Below are 12,553 nucleotides of genomic sequence, written 5' to 3'. Positions count from 1 at the left end.
TGTTTACTAGAAGAGTGGGGCACGAATTAAAAAAGAATAACTGCAACACTGTTTCTCTAACACTCTAATCCACTTCTTTCTGCAAAACTCGAATCGACCAAGAGTTATTAATTAATTGTGATTGAATCAAAGTCAACCCAGTTATGAGAACACAATCAGAAGCACTTTTTTTTATAAAACGAAGTAATTTCCTCCACATATTTATTTCACATACCGTAAAAACACTTTTAAAATCATGGTTTAGTTTCTATCCAAACACCTTCTAAAACGTAGATGTCACAAACTGTGTTTTTTTTTTAAACTCAAAATAAGCTAAATCATTTCAAGCTAAAAAAAGAAAGAAAATATAAAATTCAACCTAGTTGACTTGTGGTTAACTAGTCCAATTATTGACCCAAGTTGAATTTTAATGCTATTTTTTTTTCTTAATGAAAAATGGACCGTGTCAAATTTAAATGGCGGTTTTATAAAATTATTATTGGTGAAGTGTTACATTTAAAAAAAAAACCAATAATGAAGTAGGAATAAATGGAGACGTGGAATAAGCGAGGGAGGGATGAGTAGGATTTGGGAAGAGGGTGGCGGTGGGGAATAGAATGGGAATGAAGAAAGGAAGGGACCAAAAGAAGGTTGAACGCGCTGAATCTTGAAAGCTATGCTCGCAGTCGCAGCCAGCACGATCCAAAGTGGCTTCCTCTTCCCCCGTTCAATTTCAAAAGCATGCACCGCACGAATATGCCCCTATTTCTTTTTTTTCTTTTTTTAAATTCATTTCTATTTATTTTGGCCTAATTAATGGTGTTACTTACGGTTAAGTTGCCGCGGGTTGAGACAGCGACTTGTTTTTTCTGGAAGGACCAACCGAGAGTTTGTTTTTCTAGAAGGACCAACGGAGAGTTGGGGGGGAGCTAGTAAGGGGCAACCAATGAGGTTACAAGAAAATGCCTTTGCCAAAGTGATCATCAATATCAATATTCCTCCTAAATTTGGTGAGGTGTGTAGTCTATTTATTATCTTATCATCCGGTTCTGAATGTAAATTACTTAAAATATATTTAATTTTTATTTTAATTATTCTCATTTAATAAATATGGTAATGAATTGAAAATAGAGAGAGAGAAAAAACTTCTAAGTGTAAAATTAAAAAACATTATCAATTTAATGTGTTTTTTAGTATGTAAGAACGTTTTACAAATAACTTGTATTTAGGATTAAGGTAGTATAAGCATTAATTTGAATTTGTCGTAACATTTAATGTGTGTTTGTTAATTTTATTGTTAATTATTTTTTTATTTGTCGCATTTTCATACCACACTATTCTATACCTTTTTTTCCATACATTTTTTTAGATACAAAAATTTAGATGACTTCAATTCTAAGAGTTCAACATGACATTTTCTTATTTATTATGATAGCATTTTGTTTTTTTATGTATTTATTATTTATAACTAATTTTTCATTATACTCCTACCGTCCCATTTTATAAGTAACAACTATTATTTCCTTCTTGTTTTTAAATATAAGCAACATTTGCAGGTTATTTTAAATTTTTGTAGCAAATTTCCTATGTTACTTTATTAATTACTTATTTTAATATTTAATATATTTATTATCTCATTTTTCAAACCATCATCTCTCCATCACACATTCTCTTTTTTCTATAATTCTTTTTATTACAATAATTTTTTATTATCTCTTTTATACTTCTTTCCCTCATAAATAAAGACGTTTTACAAAAAAAAAAAAACTTCTAATTTTTACACATTTATGGTTTTTAGCTAAATTTTTTATCTACGTGATAAGTTGTAATGTTGCTTATAAAAAGAAACGGAGAGAGTATATAAATTAAATACTTGAAACGTATAGTAAAAATTGGAAGGATTAGTGGAATTTGACATAACCATATTAGTTATATTTAAAAAAAGAAAGCAAAGAGGTTATGGGTGGCCACAAAATGAAGAAAACCGGGATGTCATGATGGGGTTTTGAAATTGAGGTGGTCCGTTTGGTGGGTGACCTCTACTGTCCATAAATAAATCCCTAAAACTGATGCGTGGCGGCCAGAGAAAGCTTGAGATCTCAGCTTTAACGGAACCACGTCGCAACTAATTTCGATGTTACTCCACTGGCAGTACCTTCAATTTCAGCCCCAAAATATGGATTTAAAAAACACCCCCACTGGTGTCCCGTCCCATATTACCGGTCCCATTTTGAAAAATATTATTCACTCACTCTGGTTCTGGTGTCACCAACATTCAACACTGTCTCAACTCTTAATACTTCTGGCTTCTCTGATCTTTAATATTAGATATATTTAATTAATTTGATTAGATTAATAAAATTAGGTAAGTTAGTTAATTATAAGAAAAGTGACATATTTTTTCTAAAATAATATAATCATCTTTCTTAATACCCCCTCTCTCTTTTCTACTTGATTGTGGTTGAGGGAGTATTCATAGGAGTAATTTAGAGAAAATTAATAAATATAAGAAATGATTATTATATTTAGCACCAAAACCAACTCGAAAATTAGGTTCTATATTAAGAACCGAAGGAGTAAAATCTTATTTTTTTTGCATGTTCATTAAATTATGAGTCAAACTCATCCATATCTGCTTAAAATCTAACCTCATAACACGGGATAGCATATAATACATCCTTAAATCTTCCTTATCTTAATAAAAACTGGATCTAATAAAAGAAACTGGTTCTTCATAATGTATTGAACTAATATTTGAATTTTTATTAAAAAAAAATGCAGATCTCTAGCCCATAATTTTTTTGGGTTTGAAAAAAGGAATCAATGTCAATATATTAAGAGGTAATACAAACTTTGGTCTTTTACATTTATCTTTATTTTGGTTTTAGTCCTTTAAATTTCAAATCATACGTTTTGGTCATTCAAATTTCTTTTCATTTATAATATTGGTTTCTATAATCTAATAAAAATTTAGATCATTTTATCTCTTTAAAGAGACTAAGATCACAATAAGAACAAATTTAAAAGACAAAAGATTATATTAATACATATATCAATGAAGGGAAGGAAGTGCACAGCGTCCAACAGGCAGAGAGCTTCATGCAAATGTATGCCTACCTTAATATAATGAATGAATGAAAAATAATGAAGGATGGTAGGGAGGGAGGCGTGTGAAGCATTAAATGTAGGAAAAGGGAAGGAACCCATCAGCCAAGTGCCACCTAACCAAACATTTAATTTTTATATGCCCATTGCCTAACTTGGAGAAACACCCAACAACATCGAATTAACAATTCTCGTAACATCAAATTGTGTGTATGACCAAAGGGGTTTGATCCAAATGATAAACGGCTTAGTACCACTTAAGTGAGGTCTCGAATTCGAGTCTTAATGTATGTAGAAATTTTCTTTAGGAGACTCATCCACCACAGCCAGGTGCGCGAAGCGGGTCGGATCCAGATATAGTCAGAACCAAGTTTTGATAAACTGGATGGGCAACAAAAAAAATTGTGTGTGTATCTGAATCTATACCCTCCCTCCCTTTCATTATATATATAGTTATGGCCCACACGATCGACGGTTTGTTCTTCCTTTCACGCTACCAGAATTCCATTCTTCACAGATCACATTGATTATTCCATCGGACTCCTCACAAGTCGCATAGTCCCAAATCACAGAACGTGGGCCTCCATCTCCTTAAATCATTATAAAATGACATAAATGTAGATACACCGCATGTATGTATATGTAATTTCCAAAGAAAATGCGACAAAAAAGGGATCACTCTTTCATAGCTTCTTTCATGCTCATGTGGTAGTTGGTTTTGTTTGAAATGCTTGCACTCACTCCCTTATGTTTGTCATCATAACACTAAATCTCACGTTGGTTTTCTGTTATCTGTTATTTTTTTCCAATATGGATACATGCCTCGGTTATATTTGAGCATTGTCTGTTGATATGAATATCCGAACGAGTTAGATTCGAACAATTAATGTTCGGGCTATTTGAGGTTTGTATTCACACACACTCAAAATTAAAACTGTGTTTAAGTGGTCAAATCACATTTTCCTAAGATTAAGGGTCTGTTTAGCAATATGATGAAACCATGGTTTTGGCACCCAAATCATGGTTTGGGTCTCAAATTTGCCAAACAATGGGGGAATTAACAAGCCGCAGTTTTGGGTTAAAACCATGGTTTCAAAAAAAAGTAAATCTATTCTGCTCCTCGATTAAATTGGAGAATATGATTGTGTTTGTCAGAGTAGATCTCAATGATAATATGACTTTAACACCCCTCAATTATTTTTTTACAAACATATTTAATCTTATTTTTTATAATATATATACACATATTAATTATTTATTCATTACATTATCTTATATATTGTTAATTATATTGGTAAAAAATATATTATTAACAATTTTATCCTTCAAATTAAAATATATTATAAAATCCATATTTTATGTAATTATCATATTAACTTATGTTTTTTTTAGTAATTTGCACATATAAAAATATTTCTGATAACAATTATTTAAACACTCTCACTTTATTAGAATCACTTTTTCATAAAACCTATTCTTTACAAAATTTATTCTCTCAAGAATTTATTTTCCAGAAACTATTTTTCAATTTTTTTGCTGGTGGGCAGATCTCCGCTGGTTTTGATAGAGGAATAATAATTTTTTTTGTTGAAATTAAAACATAGAATAATATTAAGTAATGGGCTGGCAAAAAAAAAAAAAACATTAAGTAGATGGAATTTAATGCAGGGAAGGATTATTTTAAAAGAAAATAAAACACGGCCCGCACCTGTAGGATTTGTACTGAGGTCAGGTCTCTCTTCTTCATGTGGAGAGACGTACAAAAGACGGAGAGATAGACACGCATTGGTGATAGGCAATTGGAAAATCTGTTTTTTTGTTCCTTACGTGTTCCAAATTTTGCATTATGAGCATAAAATCCTGTTGATATGGAGATTTCGTTCGCAAGAGAAATAAAAAAATATTACAAAAAATTTAATAAAGAAGGGGGCATATCTCAAATCTTGACATAACTATCTATTACGTCTTGTTCTTAACATAAGAATTAGATAATTAATTTAAAAAATTTTAAAAATTAATTAAGTTGGTTAATTTTAATAAATTTGTGTTTTTTTTCCTGAACTATCCTATTTAATCATATGTATTAAAGATATTTTTTACTGAGAACAACTTGCAATTAATAAGAATATTTTAGAGAAATCTGAGAGACAAAATAAATTGAAGTATTCAGAATAAAATTCAATATTCAACTAACTCTTATATTAAGGATCAGAGGAAGTACTATTTAAAACCAGGAGACTTCTTTTTTGCCAAAAATTTAAAATAGATATGTTTGCCTTGTTAATTAATATTAGATGATTAAATAATCATAAAAAAAGCCACATAAGCTGTGAATAAATAATAATTTAATTCACCTTTCATTCTATGTTACTTTATTTTAGTTTATTTATGGATGATAATAATTACAACATTGTTTCACTATCTAGTAGTAAACATGTTTTATTAAGAAATATAATTATTATTTCTGTGTATGATATTAATACCTTCGGTCCTAATTATAAGAGCCAATTGACTAATTTGAGAAGATTAAGAAAGTAAGTTGAGATATTTATCTATCTTAAATATGTGTTGTCTTTCCTAAAATATTCTTATTAATCAAGTGTATTAACTAGAACTATTATTATTAGAAGGACTATTTTGAAAAAAAAAAGTATAAATATGAGAGACAAAGTGGATCAGGGTCTTATATTTAGGACCAAAATAAAAGTCAAATAAAATCTTATATTAAGGAACTGACGTTGTGTTCTTTGTTTTAGTTTATATATAAGGAAGAAATATAGGTCTATGTGGACCTCAAATTTCTGGAATTGGGATAAAGATGATGGACACTGGAGAGGAAGTCAAATTAACCAACGTGAATGAGTAATGCAAAATGTCCGAGAACAGATATAAATATTAAAAAGATTGACGAATTACAAAAATACTTATAATCATTTTAAAACTTTAAATAGGATCATTATCTTTTTTTTTTTTGGGTCAGAACTTTATTTTGAATCTTAAGGTCTTCTTTGAAAATACACAAATATATAACAAATTGAACATCCCAACATGGTACAGCTTATTCTATCAGACCTAAACCGTTTTGAGAAAATGTTAAGCATAATAAACTGTAATATGGAAATTAATTTCAACCATCGTTTAATGCTAATCCAAAGAAGTTATTTCAAAATTTTAATGTTTTTCAAGAAATGATAATGGCAATTGCTAACAACAAATTAAAACTGGTAGGCCAGAAGCAAAATCAACAAGCTAAAATCTGGCTTATAGCTTATGAGTTACCAAAATTGGGAAAGGATCTAACTTTTTTTTTTTGGGCTGATGGAAAGGATCTAATTAAAAAGAGAAGAAAGGAATATTGTTTTAGTTTAGGCCCAAACTCGAAGTAAAAGAATTCTTACCCATTTTCGGCCAAGGCCTGGTTGGAACATAAGCCCACTAAAAGCCTGGTGATTGAGGGATATAAATCTGGCCTTTTTTTAAAAAAAAAAATCCCGAAAGCGGATCCATTTGTTTAACCCTGTCATGCTCATTCTCCATCAAATTGGATCAAATATTAATTAGTAATTATTATTTATTAATGTTATAATAAAAACCACAAAGGAGCAACCCAACTCTTTCGATAAAGAAAAGGGCATAACTAAAAGGCAGTGGCCTCCCTCTTGTATCACCAATGCTTTGCATTACATGTAGATAATTAAATTGGATCTTTAATTTTTGAATCTTACAGCTGATTTAAAAATTAATTACTCTTTGCCGTCTCTTATAGGAAGTTTCACCATAATCTTTGGCGTAGAGATGTCCATACTAAGAGATCATAGATTCACGATGATGATCTTTTAAGCTTAATTTGAATAAATAAATTAGGCAGCAAATTCTCTACGCTTTGTATAAATAACTGATGTCTTGTTTTGCCAAGGCATGCATTTGAATTCTCTTCTTTTGTTGTTGTTGTTTTTTCCCCCACAAATCACATGGGTGCCTTTTTGCCCTTTTGTCACAAGAACGCTTCACGCACACACGCATCGAGCAGTAAGTTTGAACCTGTGGGGTGCTCACAAGTGATGAATAATTTGTAAATATTTTTTAAAGTGTTTTTTAAGTTGTGAATTTTGTTCTATTTATGTATTTTTTAAAGACAATTAAGAGTGATCAAGATCATTTGATACCAAATTTATTTTCAATAGGTACATAATTAGTAGCTTAGGCTTCTTTCAAAGGTCATTTCTTCGTCTCTTTTCAGTAGTCGGTGTTTTTTAAAAGAACTTCTTTTTCCTGTGTGAAATAAAAATATTACAAAATAATCTTCTTTAGGGTCTAAATATAAAATCATTTTGTAGTGTAATTTATACTATAAAATAAATTTTACATTTACGATTGAAGGAGTATAAATACTTTAAACCTAGCCACATTTGAGCATCATAAAAATTTTAATCCCGCAAGGAATCGTTTTCTTGAGCACAACTACGTGATGTTTTATTCAAATGAAGATTGTAATCAACCCAGAGAAACCAATTTCTTCAAAACTTAAAAGCAAATTCTCCAGCAAAAAAGGCCGGGAAACGAAAAAGAAAGAAGATAAAAAGAAAAAAAAAACACCTTGAAAGCAAATTCCAAGGCTTCATTTTTAAGGAATTATTATTACTACGGGAAGAAATACTCCTATGATTTATTATAACTACCCAAACATGATCATATTAAAATAAAATTATAAAAAAAATAATGATATTGAAATATATGGTGATTACCACGGGAAGGCTAATTTTTGTTGCTAAAACTTGCAAAGAGTTGGAGCAAGCCGGATCATATATTGTGTCACTTCTCTCTCTCTGTTTTTTTTAATATTTCAAACTCAATTACCCTCTCCGGTCTTTTCTATTAAATCATATTAACTACTTTTTATTTTAAGAATTAAGGAGATTAATTAAAATTAGCTAAATATTAAAATTTTTTACAACTTTTTAAATTTAACCTCAATGGTCAAAGCTTATTGGGAGAAAGAACAAAAAAGCCACCTTCTCATTAATAATCAGCAAGACAAGGGATTTTCTTAAAACTGGAATAAAGTGAAGATTGATCTCTTGAGATCATTTGAGAAGAAAACCGATTTCAATTGACGCATGGATATTTTTACTGTACCAATTAATTCTGGAGCCATGTGGGGTGTTGTTAAACATGGATTCATTGGAGTTTGTTTGTATTTGGATGAAACTTTTCTATCAATGGTTCCTGAAGTGACTTTACCAATAACATGTGTCGTGCGTTATATAATTGGAGTATTTCATAATGGGTGGTTCTCAGACAACATCCTTTTGTTGTTGTTATTGTTTTTTTTTTTAAATCACACGTGCACCTTTTTTGCCCTTTTTCTCACAAGAAGGGCTTCGCAGATCACACACAGGCAACTGTAAGTTTGAACGTGCAAGTTACTCACAAGTAATGAATAACTTGTAAATATTTTGTAAGTAGTTTTTGTTCTCTTCATGTATTTTTTAAGACAATGCAAGGGGGATCAAGATCATTTCATAAGAAATTTAGTTTCAATAAGTAAATGATTAGTAGCTTGGGCTTCTTCCCAAAGCTATTTCTTTATCTCTCTCTCTGCAATAGTCGGTGTTCTTTGAAAGAACTTCTTGCTTTTGTATAAAATGAAAATATTAAAAAATAATACTCTTCCGGTCCTTAATGTAGGACCTAATTCTTAAGTTAATTTTGGTCCTAAATATAAGATCTATTTATCATATTTATCAATTTTTTTAAAATTACCTCTATGGATACTCCCTTAACTATAATCAAGTGAGGGAAGGAGGATATTAAGAAATAGGATTATGGTATTTTAGAAAAAATATTTCATATTTCTTATAATTAATTAACTTAGCTAACTTTCTTAATCTAATCAAATTAGTTACATATGTCTTATATTAAGGATCAGAGGAGTATAAGTACTTTAAATGGATCAAGAAGCATTCAGTAACCCAAAGTATTTTGTATTTTGTGGTGTATCCAATATTTTGAACTATTTTTTTAAGTGTATCCAGCATCGTGAAATATTTTTTAGAGCATCCGGCCCTCTAAAATATTATTTTAGGTGTGTCTAGTATCCTAAAATATTTTTTTGTACATTCGACAGCAAGGCAAAAAAAATGAAACCGACTCAGAAATTACTTTTTTTAGGTTATCCCAAACAACCTGATGATGTTGTAATGTTTACTCTTTTCTTGAGCACAGCCACATGATATTTTATTCAAATGAAGCCGACTAAAAAAAACCAAAAAACCAATTTCTTCAAAACTTGAAAAAGCAAATTCTCTTTGGCAAAAAAAGAAAAAGAATAAGCAAATTCTCCGACAAAAAGGGGTAAACAAAAAAAAAAAAGAAAAAGAAAGGAGGGAAGATAGAAAGAAAGAAAGAAAGAAAAAGATAAAAAGGTAAAAAAGAAAAAAAAAAAGTTGAAGGCAAATTACAGGACTTCATTTTTAAGGAATTATGATTAGTGCGGTCTGTCGGAGGAGTAAGTCCTATGACTGATTATAGCTACCCAAACATGATCATATTAAACTAAAATTATAAAAAATGATGATATTGAAATATATGATGATTACTATGGGAAGGCTAATTTTCATTTCTAAAGATCGCAAGGAGTTGAAGCAAGTTGAATCATATGTTGTTCCACTTTTCATTTTTTTAATTTCAAAATTAAATACTCTCAGTGGTCTTTTCTATTAAATCATATTAATTACTTTTTTAAGGATTAAGGAAATTAATCAAAATTAACTAAATATGAAAAAAAATTTACAACTTTTTAAACTTAACCTTTAATAGTTATAGCTTAAAAAGGCACCTTCTCATCAATAATCAAGACAAAGGATTTTCTTAAAACTGGAATAAAGTGAAGGTTGATCTTTTACGTTCGTTTCAGAAGAAAATCATTTCAATTGATACATGAATATTTTTATTGTACCGAACTAAGAGTAAACTACTGTTCACTCTCCCACAGAATGAAACATAATGTGTTCACAACATATAGTTGTTCTGAAAGGTTTCAGCACAATGCCTACGGAATTATTAACATCTAGTTGCCTTTCTGAGAATAAATTATTATTAGGATAAGGTATTTAAGTATCTCTGAAGTATTTATGAATGAGTGTCCAGCATTTAAATTTTTTTTGACTCTTATATACTCGAAAAGTATTATTTTATAGTATTTCTATCCTGAACTGTTATCCGCCATTAATTTTGGCTGTTACATATATCAGTCAAACCGCATAATTTAACAATCAAACTTAATAGCGGATAACGGCTAATGTATTTTTACTACAAAAATAAACTTTTTGGGCATATAAGAGCAAAAAAAAAATCCACATGGATACTTTCGAGGTATTTAAGCACTTTATCTTATTATTATTTACTTTATAATATGTAGTATAATATATTTCTGGCAGAAAAAAGAAAGTAGTGAAATATAAGAAAAAATTCAATACTACCTCCGGTCCTTAATATAAGACCTTGTTTGACTTTTATTTTGGTTCTAAATATAAGACCTCAATCCATTTTGTCTCTCATATTTATACATTTTTTCAATGTAGTCCTTCTAACAATAGTAGTTCTAGCCAATATATTGATTAGCAAGGATATTTTAGAAAAAACAATACCTACTTATTACAAATGACTAATTTAACTTCTTCTGAATTTAGGGTCTAGATTTTAAAAAAGTTAATATAATTTTTAGTCCATTAAGTTTGCTTTCATTTTAGTTTTAATCTTTTAAATTTCAAACTATAGGTTTTGATTCCTCAAAAGAGAGAATGGTCCAAGTTTGTATTGAATTATATGTATCAATATTTTAAATGAAAAGAAACTTGAGGGAGTAAAAGCTATTGTTTAAAACTTGAGGGACTAAAACCAAAATAAAAGCAAACTTGAGGGATCAAAAATTATATTAACTCTTTTTAAAACAAAAATGTAAGATGATTTTCTCACTAATATAATTATGGTTATATTAATAAAATTCTAAACGAATATGACGATGGGTGATTTTTGTTGTCCTGTAATACCCGCGAGCCCAACTTAAAAAATGATTTGTATATTTTAAAAATTAAATATCAATATGTGATGAAAAGATTTATATTATACTAAATATATAGTATCATAATTTAATATTAATGTTTTAGGTAATTTTAATTTTCATCTATTATTATAAGCGTACATTTTACTTGATTGCAACCCCTAAAAATTCTGGAGAAGAGCTAAAGAGGCGAAGATTGGCAGAAAAAGGCATTTAACAAAAAAATCTTACCTTAGCAATGAAGGCAAGAACCTTTTGACTTCCAAAAAGGTGCAAGCGTTTACCTTAGCAATGAAGGAGGAGTCGCAAAGCATTGGTCATATCATCAGTTTCCAATAATTGAAGAGCCCTTGTTCATAACCATAACCTCCACAACGAGACCCACTCTCCAGTACAGGTACTATATATCTTCTTGCATGCTTATATGTGTGTGTGTATCAAATTCAAATAGGTAATAGGTTACGTCGTCGTTACAGTTTCTCAAACATTTGCTGGATTTGGTGGGTTAATAATATTGCTCCCATGGCTTCAACTGCTATACCGGAACAAATTTCATTGAGAGTTGTTGTGGACAAAGAGCAGAACAGAGTGCTTTATGCCGAAGCAGAGAAGGATTTTGTGGATGTTCTTTTAAGCTTCTTGACATTGCCACTGGGAACTATTGCGAGACTCGTAAGTAAGGATTCAAACACGAAGCCTTGTCGATTCGGATGCATAAGCTCGCTGTATGAAAGTGTGGGAAATCTGGACCCCAAGTATTTGAATTCGGAGACATGCAAGCAAATGCTGCTTCAGCCAAGGAACTCCATGGAACGTTATAATCAAAACCTCAAACTCAACATTGATGACACTGAGCCAACCAAGTATTATGCTTGTGAACGTTGTCTTGTTCGAGGACCTTCTCTGGTGAGCACTTCCAAGAATATGAAATGCAAATGTGGGTGGGATTTTACGCGCCTCTCTTTGGACCCTTGCAAATCGCCCTTATGCAGTCCTCTGTTAAGTGAATCCGATAAAAACGCGAGTGGTGATGCTGGGGGTAATAATTGAAATGCATTTTATATTTTTTGTTATCCTTATTAAACAAACCATACTTGATTCGATTATTACTATTACTTCTTTCCTACCTACTCCAAAATGCAGATAATACATGGGAAGGCTATGTAAAGGAGACTGCATCTTTTATTATTTCTGATGATCTAGCTGTAACTCTTGCTGATTTCAATACAACATTGTGTCTGCTGAAGAATCTCCGATGTGAAGGTCCACTGGAGGAATCCACTATGGTTCTTAGTTCAAATGAGGTTAAGTTCTGAAAACGTATTATGTTTTTTTTTCTTTGCATCACATCACCTGATGCTTTAATTTATTATATTTTCGAAGATTTTGGACCTACTCAAGTGCTTG

The sequence above is a fragment of the Neltuma alba genome, unplaced genomic scaffold, assembly GCF_004799145.2.
Source record: "Neltuma alba isolate B1F8T4 unplaced genomic scaffold, ASM479914v2 tig00003278_pilon, whole genome shotgun sequence".
In the NCBI taxonomy this organism is placed as follows: domain Eukaryota; kingdom Viridiplantae; phylum Streptophyta; class Magnoliopsida; order Fabales; family Fabaceae; genus Neltuma; species Neltuma alba.
Note: the sequence above shows the minus strand (reverse complement) of the source record.